This window comes from Spea bombifrons, chromosome 5 (assembly GCF_027358695.1).
Source record: "Spea bombifrons isolate aSpeBom1 chromosome 5, aSpeBom1.2.pri, whole genome shotgun sequence".
Classification (NCBI taxonomy): domain Eukaryota; kingdom Metazoa; phylum Chordata; class Amphibia; order Anura; family Pelobatidae; genus Spea; species Spea bombifrons.
This window is the reverse complement of record NC_071091.1, coordinates 85,409,161-85,418,925: the sequence shown is the minus strand read 5'-3', so window position 1 is coordinate 85,418,925 and position 9,765 is coordinate 85,409,161. Positions and strand designations below refer to the sequence as shown.

The window sequence follows — 9,765 nt, the reverse complement described above, 5'->3', positions numbered from 1 at the left end:
GGGGGTTCTGAGGCATAGCCATGGCTTTTTTGAATCTTTGATGTGCGTGCAGAATAAGTGCAGAATAAAGTCTACTTTGTATTTGTTTTATATACTTTTTTTCCCATATATCATCTGAGTATTTTGTGAAAATACTAAAGCCTTTCTGGTGCATATATTCCAGTGGAACCTTCTCTGGCTGATTGTGAAATAGTACTGGTGGAGGAACAGTTAATCACAAAGGAGGCTGTAAGTACAATCCAAGTTCATATTACTACATTCCTGGTAAAGTCTGAAATGCTTGAAGCTGCAGAGGAGAATGTGGATGAAGATGAGGTGAAGAAGAGGTGAAGAGGGCAAAAAGCTAGCAGAGGATTCAGAAACACTTCCAAACAAAGAGTCACTGAGAGCAGTCTGGAGCAGGAGCAAACAGGAGTCACTCCAACCAAACAGGGAATTAACCCAAACACTATACTGGAGCACAAGTGCATGGGCAGCATGATTTAAGAAGGCAGGGGGAGAGTCAAACGCTAGGGGATGATGAGCCAAATGGGCTAAAAATGATTTTGACACATTTTTGGGTTCCTTTTTTGCTTTTGGACAACAAATTTTGTTCCCTGCCCATTGGGTTCAGCCCAAAATTTGGGGGCATTTTTAATGTGAACTGAGGGCAATATGGCGGTGCTTGGGGTGACGTCCGCACCCCCATCCACCATACATGGGAGAGGACGTCATCACAAGCACCGTCATTTTGCCCTCACCTGATCTGAACTTGCACCATTTTGAAGGAAGTCCCCACTTGGTAATGTCTGCGGAGATGCATACAGAGAAAAGAAAACAGATTGACGATGCAGAAGAAGATGCAGAAGTAGTCAACAGAGAAGTTAGGGGAACATTTAGAAAGATTGAGAGTGTGAGAGAGTGTAAGTGAATGTAGACCAACAAATTTCGTTGAAACTTCAGAGCTTTTTGCTTTGTTTTTGTCTGATTACCAAAATTCTGTAAATTTGCTATTTACTACTATTTATTATGAAGGGCCAACCCCAATGAGCTTCTGTTCACCTCACCTATTCCATTATTCATTATGTAGGGTCAGCACAACCCCTTTTTCTAGAGCAACGTGCCAGCGTTGGCCCTTCATAGTTATTAGTAAAGCAATGGAGTTTAAATCACAACTCCTCTGCCAACTCTTCCGCTGCTGAATAGACTAACCCTGGCTGCCTCCTTGGACAGGTGCACCATGAAGTATTGGGAACTGCTAAGAAAAGAATCCCCTCCCCCACCCTGCATCATAGGGACTTGAGGTTGCAATTGAGCTTAATTAGTCTGGAAACAGAACAACCTTTTGACTCGCACCAGGAACAAGACCTTTTCCAGATCTTCTAATATCTGAGGGAAGTCAGATACTTTCTGCTTAGAAGAAGAAACTCTGTAACTGCAGATGAAAAACCCTTTTTTCTTCAAAAGCTGCCATCCAATCTTCAGGCCGTCAGATAAAATATTTCTGGATCGGGATGGAAAATGGGACCCTGCCAAAGGAGATCTTCCTGTACTGGTGAGAGCTGAGGTGGATGATATCTGCATACCAAATCTTCTGTGGCCAACCTGTAACTGAGAGGACAACTGAAGCTTGTTCTCTTCTGACTTTCTGGAGGACCTTGAAGATGAGTGGGGAGGAAGGAAAAAGGTATATTAGATGGAAATAGTGGCATCAGTAGGGGGGGCCAGAGGGGGCCATGGCCCCCCCTACACCATGCTGTGCCCCTGTGTACCCCTCCAATTGAAACACCGTCTTTTTTTTGTGCAGCCGCGGAGGAGAGAGAGGCGCCGAGTGATCGTTCAGGTATTAGTTTTCAGCAACAGTTTGGCACTTCTCACTCTCCTCCGCGAGGCCTCTGTCTTGGTCGCGGTGCCGGCATTTCATGCTGAGCGCCGGAATATGACATCGTATTCCGGCGCTCAGCATGAAATGCTGGCACCCCGACCAGACAGCGGCCTCGCGCTCCCACCGCAGGACTTCTACAAGGTAAGTGAACTTCAAAGGGGGGAGAGCGGGTAGATACTGAGGAGGGGGTAGAAGGGAGTGAGATGAGAGGGGATAGATAGTTAGGAGGGGGTAGATAGGGAGAAGGGAGTGAGAAGGGGTTGATAGGGAGAAGGGAGGGAGAGTGGGTAGAAAGAGAGAAGGGAGAGTGGGTAGATAGTGAGAAGGGAGGGAGAGCGGGTGGATCATGAGAAGGGGGAGAGAGAGGGGTGGATAGTGAGAAAGGAGGATAGCAAGAATATTGAAATAAAGAGTCAGAATGAGAGAGAGAATGAATGGATTCATTTTCATGGGATGTTATTTTCAGGCAAAATTGTGGACCTTCTGGGCACAACCTCTCCTCCGATCCTTCAATCAGGGGGAGAGGATGTCACTGAAAGCTCCATTATTTTTCTGACAAAAAAAGATGAAGATGCTAGAAAAAAACAGGTAGGGAAACATTCAGAAAGTGTAAGAAAGAATAAATCTGAATGAGAGTATGAGAGAACATGAATGTGATTGTGAGAGAGTTCAGTGAATGAGCCCACAGAACTCGAATGGAAATTCAGAGATTTTTGCTTCGTTTTTGTTTGTTTCATGGGGGACCTTGCCCCGTTTTCAAAGATTTGTACAAATTGACCAAATATGCAAATGTTGTAAAAAAAATTTAAGTTTGCAATTAGTACAACTCTGAATGCACAAGTCTAATATACCTTTCTATATGTGTAGGTATATGTCAGTGTGCATTGTAAAATTGAAGAACCATTTATTAATTTGTGTTTCTGAGATACTAAATTTTAGACTTTTACACTAACTTAGCAGATGTATGAGTTTGTGCTGATTTACACTTTAGGGGCATACACTTTTCATGTGGATCCATGGATTACAACCATTTGATTATGTTGTTTTCCATTTAGAGCAGAGCTAAGAAAATGTCTTCCTCAAGCTTCTTTTAAATACTGAATACCAGTCTCCTTGGCCATTTTCATATTTGGGTTGTTATTGATAGAAAAAGTTTTAGTCATTGGTTAACAATGCATCTGTAAAACTCGGGTAAATAATTGAACTCAGCCCTCATAATTGTGGGAACCACCGCCTCCTCTTTTGGAAATGGAGCAATGTGCAAAATGTACCCATTCGTGCTACACCATCCACTTTTACCAGCATACACCATTCCAACAGACACAAGGGGGGAAGGGCCACTTATATGCAATCTTAATATACACAGAAAATACAGCAGGATGTCTGTTATTAATTCAGAGATTATTTTAACCTAAACTTCCACATATGGGTAAAGTAACTTCTTACAGTCACTTATTGATCCATGGGCCCTTCATTAGGTTATGGCGGGTGAAATACCTATACAATCCATCCTTGACACATGTATGTTAAAATTAATATGTAGGGCATACATTGTGTTCCTTAGTTTGCATATATAAACCAATCTCTTTTGTTATTAATGAGCCCACCTTAATACATTTACCTAGACCACAAGAAATGTAAAGTCGCTGTTAATAGCGTAAAAATTATAATAATAGTAACAGTCATTTCACTTACGTTTACTTGTCACATTTACCCAGATGTATTGCCCTACTAGGCCTAATGTCACTGTAATGCTTCTCTGGCTCAAGAGACACTTCAGCTGTCAACTGTGTGGAACCACATACAGAAATGTACCAGAATAAGTCACACCTAATATACGTGGCACAACTGAACCCATATTCCACAAAAAATGTGGCAAATACAATAACCGTCATAAAGTGATAAGTTTCCAAAATAATCAGTTATCAATTCTTTGTGATAAACATAAACCACTGGAATCACCACCATTAATTACAAAAAAAGAAATTTCCAGGCTGTAGCGTTTTGACCACAGTGTACTTTATTTAGTGATTTGGTACCTTGTGTTGCAATAAAATTAAAAAAAATGTACAAAATCCAAATATATAAAATTTTCAAGTTTGTTTTTTTGTTTTACAAGATAAGTTAAATCAAACAAAATAAATCTGTGTAGAAGCACTACTTTCAACCTAATTTTAATCACAAATTGCAATTTATTGAACATATTCAAATAACTATAGAATTTCAGTACATCACATACGCCACACACTTTGTCCTTTACTATATAATGGAGAGATTCTCAAACTAGGGTCTAGTCCACACACACCTTGAGATCTTTAATTAATGAGTATAACATATGAATCAGAATTTGGAATACTAAACCAGATTATGACTTACCACAGGGGACTTCATAAATGGCTACGTCTATTTTTTAATGGTTTTTAAGTTTTTTTTTACTGGCTTCTACTGTTCCAAACCACGTGTTACAGGAACAGTTAGAGATGTTGATCCTTCATACAGATGTAACCCAGCTCGTCTATTCCAGAGTGATTTGTTGCATCCCAGGAAAGCATACAGCTGCAGGTATTCTACCAACATCACTTGCAATAAATGTAAAGAACGTATCAAAGTGTGCATAGCTTAATATTCAATGATATTTGAATAATGAGTTCTAGTACCAACCGACATGGACTTGTAGTCTTGCAGCACTATCTATCAGCAGATAGATTCATTAGATGGTTAGGCCTTTGTTAGTTCAAGCCCAATGCCTGACTATCGAGTGGCTTCAGCTGAAACCCTTATTCTCACTTAGTATTTTGGCCTTCACAAGCCTCTGTATGAATACTCCTTGTGTGGTATATGCGCTGGTCTTGGCACATAAAGTTTGATGAGATGAGCCAGGTATCTATCCTAGCTCCATCCAGGTTATTGGATGTTTTGTCACCATTACAGCTGAGTAATATGGCCATACATTGTTATTAAGTAGAACCCCCTGAAAAATCTATTAATAAGCTAATATTTAAAACAGTGAAATGCAATAACTCTTATACTATATTTTCTTTTTATGTATGGGTTTGTTTAGACTTGAGATACTTTTAACTCCCAATTAATTAGTTTTGCCAATCTATTATTGCAATTGTTTTATCTCAGGTTTGGGTAAACATATTAATATTAGTTTTTAAAGTTCCCATCTTTTCTTTATTATGCCATGTTCATTAATGTATGGTGAAGTGTAACCACACATATAGCACATATTTAATCACACATGAATGACTTGTTTGTTGGACTAACCTCTATACTGCAATGCAGTTTGAGAACCCCTAAACAGAACAGTGACCCGCATACTCCCTAAACACATTCTTCACAATCTAGACTTAATGGAATGTTTGTATACATGGAATTTGAATATATGTATTTACAGGAATATTTTACTAATTAGTAATATCTCAAAATAAAATACCAAATACATTGGTACAATGTTTGCAAGTCAAGAACAAGTACAACAAAGTGCCATCATTTCCACTTGAAGTCAACTGAGATTTCAGCGGGAGAATGCTTGAGATGCATGCCCGTCAAATAACTCTCTTTGTGCAGAACAAAAAATATAAAGATTAAAAGCACAGTTTACACCAGAGAATTGAGAAAATATCTGTCCATTTATGTATTTATACAATGTAGTTCTCCTGAATACTTTACAATCTGTGTAGAAAGAGTACTCACAGGGATCCACTCCTGAATGTTAGAGGACATCACTTAAGGATGACTTCAGTCAGCTTGGCCAACTTTTGGGTCTATTCACTACAAGGAGAGTTTTCAGGAGAGTTGCGTTTCAGCTCCTTGACGTCATTATATATTAGAAAGGGCCAAACCAGGGGAACTTCTCCTGCAGGAATAGCTTTGCTGACCCTGTATAATGTATAGATAAGTGGCTAAGTAGCTGAGACTTCTTCAAAGTCTCATCACCCATTGAACTATGCCTTTTGCAGGGGGCAGCTCAGTCCTTCGTGCTGGAGAAACTTGCCAGTGTTTGCCCTAAGTAGTGAATAGTGAAGTGACAACTCTCTTAGATTAATAAACCCCATTGCTTAAAGCAGAAATTCAGAGATGTTGTGACACGCGGTTGTTCAAATTTCTTTGAAAAAAACACACCTGCCAACTTGAAAAAAAGTGCTTGCATGCATTTAAAAGAAAATTCAAAGATATAGGGTAGGCTGAGGTAGAAATATGTGCTTAATATATATCACAGAAATAAAGCGAAATTGGTAAAATGTAACATATGTCAAGAGATTCCTTCTGATTGCTTTTTACTTTACTTTTACTTTAATAAAAGTTGAAAAATATTAGTTAAGAGGAAAACATAATGAATTGCCTTAACTGTATATTTTTTGGATGTTTTTCTTTTTGTACCTTGTTGACCACTGAAAAAAATGTCATTTGAGAAGGCAGAAGGTTTATGAGGCTAGTAATATTTTAGTAAATTTTAGCTAAGTAGTTATTGATTGATAATAGCTTGACATTGAATGAGGTTTCTGACAGCAGTGGAGGTGAACTCTATGTTTTCAGAAGGAAAATATTACCGGTATTATGTATTGATTTATGTAGCGCCATCTTATTCTGAAATTGGTACACTATCACGCCATCAGAATCAACATTTTTTTCAACTAGGACTTAAATTTGAAGTGAGCAATACACTGCACGGAACACTAACTGTATCTGAGTACATTTTCAAGGGTTTGTGTCTTTTAAATATTGTTAAATGTTTTAGTTTGAAAATAATACAGTTATGTTAGAAACAACAACTTCCACAGTCACAGTTTGTATTTTTCTCACTAGACACTACCTTGAATAAACATTTTAAATAATAAATCAGAGACAAATGCGTATATATATATATATATATATCAGTTCTGCCAGCTTTATCCAACACAGTTTTAACCATGTTTCTCCCCACCAAGATATTTCTATTATTCTAGAACACTCACAGTTGTTAAGCCATCTTGATATACCAGCAAACACAGTTTGAATCTTTAAGAAAAACCAGCCACAAGTGTTTATTTTATAAAACAATTTACAATGGTTCTGTTTTATGTTAGAATCCTAAGCACATTTCTATGTGTCCTAAATGAATCGTTTCTCTCTAACAACTAAGATATGGAAACTGACTGCAAAACTGTGCTCTACACGCTTTCTGGCTTCCATCAGTATAAATGTGTCAGTTTATTTTAAGGTTCTACAGTCTCTGTTTGATTAAATTCAACTTCAATATAAAGTGATTATAAATGGGGACTACGTCAAAGTTGTATTTTTTTTTACTATTGCGAGAATTAAAAATATAAACTATTTTGAAGAATGCTCATTTCTCTTTTCTGGTATTTGAGTTCCAATCATGGTTGGACTTCCACTTGAGAAATGTTGGTCTACAGAAATAGAGGGCCAGTAACTGCTATCTTCTAAATACATGCTTTTATTTTTAATAAGTGTTATGTCTTAAAATTGTAATGTCTTCACCTTGTATTTACAGAACTGGCTTAACATATTGATAATTTAAAGTTTAAGGAGACACAGGCTTAAGTGTCACTTATTATTAATGCTGTAGGGGCTTATGTAAGCAATGTCCCAATTCTGGCACATTCACAAAAAGGGTAGGGGCCTGAGGGAGTTATAACTAAAACTTGGATTTCCTCATATCATTATGGCTAATTAACATGCTTAGGTCCTTTGAGTACATGAGGTGCCCTTACTGTGTGAACCACATAAAGTCTGAGTGGATGTATCTCCAGGGGCCTTAATTCAGCTCTAAAAAAAGGCTCAGATTCTGTTGCCAGAAAATAATCTACCATTCTGTTCTCAGAAATCATAACCAACATGAGACAGTTAAAACATGCATGGAAATGTAGTAATCCCATTACTTTCCACCCTAGATGAAGATTCTTTCATTGTCAAATTCACAATCTTCTCTAAAAAATGTCTAATGTATTATACACACATACTAGTTAAATCAGATTAATCAGTTTAATTGACAGATGCTATTACCATTCGTACGACAAAATGATGCACATTTTCATTCTAGTGCTCACACCCTCCTTTCACTAATCTAATAATTCCTAATTATATGCTTATAATGGTTTAAAGTCTGATGTCATGCCTTCTCAACATCGAGCAACACATTCATCACCCACATTTTTTTTGTGTGGATGCATCAAAGTAACAAGGAGGCTATAAATAGCTCTAACACCCCAGGGAACCAAGAAGATTATACCGTATTCCTCAAACCTCTGTTGTTGATGGTGTTCAACGATTGCCAAGCCCATGGCTTTGATTTCCATGGATAGTGTGCTACGTTAAGAAGTCTCTTAGCAACAGCAAAATAGTTTGGCTAACATTAAAATAATAATTTAAATACATTCTTAAACTTATAGCATATTTATATAACTGAAATATTGTCTAACATTGTCAACATCCTTGTTAGCTGCTACCTCATGCTCAAATTTATTGTAGAAGCCTTATTATGTTTTAATATGTATTTCATTCTGTGCTAATGTATTAATGGACAACCTACTGAAAAAGATTTATCATGAAATAATAAAGACATAATCTCACATACATAAAATAATAATAATAATAATAATAATAATAATAAAATGGAATCCTGTTATAAGAAAAAAACCTTTGTGCTTATCAAATAATATTATATATATATATATATTTGTGATTGAAAGTCTTTATCGCAAACATTGTAAAGATCTGATTTTTTGAAGAAGATATTGGGAAGCGATGTTAGAGAAGATTTGAAGCGCACTATATTATTATTTTGATCATACGCAAACTAAGATACGTGCATACTGTATGTACAAATAGACATTTGGAGTGTTGTGGCTGGGGAACAGTATAGCTACTTTCAGCGTTCCTACCATAGCCAGGGTCCTGTACTCCAACACCTTGCACACATTTATGTAAGATGGAGATGTTTGTGGCCACAGCTTTCACTGATGTCATATCCCAGCAATCGCCTCTTAAGGAACTTGAGGCACTAGGTAAAGTGTATTATGGAGGCTGTGCTGGCTATGCTATTCTCCCATAGTGTAAAAAAGAGTGATTGGAAAAGAACTAGGGATCTTCCTTGTAATCATCTGTTTGAATAATGACTTTACATGGAGCCTGATCCTCAATAGGGTTATCTGCCCCGTGTCGACCTAGGCCAGAATACACAGCTCATCTCCGGTACATAACTGTGAGCCAAGAGGAACTGGGAACGCATAACCAAGCATGCATTGGCCTCTTCTTGTTGACTAGGAGGGGATGGTATTACAGAAGTACAGATCTCTCATTTTAATTCGATGCTAAATTTATCCAGTAGAATAAAATATAGTTATGCCTAATGGACATGTCTGAAAACAATTCTAGACTGAATTGTAAATGTGCAAAGTTTATTTTGTACTTAAGGAATTCTAGGCAAAGCCACACAGTCAGGGAGACAAGGTATGTCATTTTTTAACCTGCTGGGTCTTTATTTTTTTTTAAAAGTGGTCGGTTTATATTTCATTGGTAGGGGATAATTATACAAATCGTGAGAAATGGAAGTTAAGATGGTTTCTACTTGTGGTAAACACAGACGGTGTTTACAGCATATGGCTTGTTTACAGCAGTGAACACCATTATGTAGACTTATTAGATATAATGACATGTGTCATAAAGTTAACCAGGAGCTCCCGCCATTTTTTCTGTAGCTGTCATATTTGTATTGACAGCAGGGTCCCTAGCAACGCGTGCTTGGCAGGATTTTGTTACTTGAAGCAGAACAGCAGGAAAAGCTTTATATAAAGTTACACATGGATATGCCTTAGTTCCTGTTTTCTCAGTGTGATTTACCTGCAATAAATACAATATTTGCTACAATTGTGTCTCCTTCTTAATGATGCATT

At 37.4% G+C, this 9,765-nt stretch overlaps 1 long non-coding RNA gene across 1 annotated transcript; it reads right to left on the bottom strand.

The window, feature by feature from the left end:
* Window positions 1-2,585: 2,585 nt before the first annotated feature.
* LOC128496373 (uncharacterized) lies at window positions 2,586-3,464 on the bottom strand. The gene is made up of 2 exons (XR_008354230.1): window positions 3,206-3,464; window positions 2,586-2,812 (listed from the first exon to the last, which is right to left on the bottom strand). It is a non-coding gene; the product is annotated as an uncharacterized LOC128496373 (long non-coding RNA).
* Between the last annotated feature and the right edge of the window lie 6,301 nt (window positions 3,465-9,765).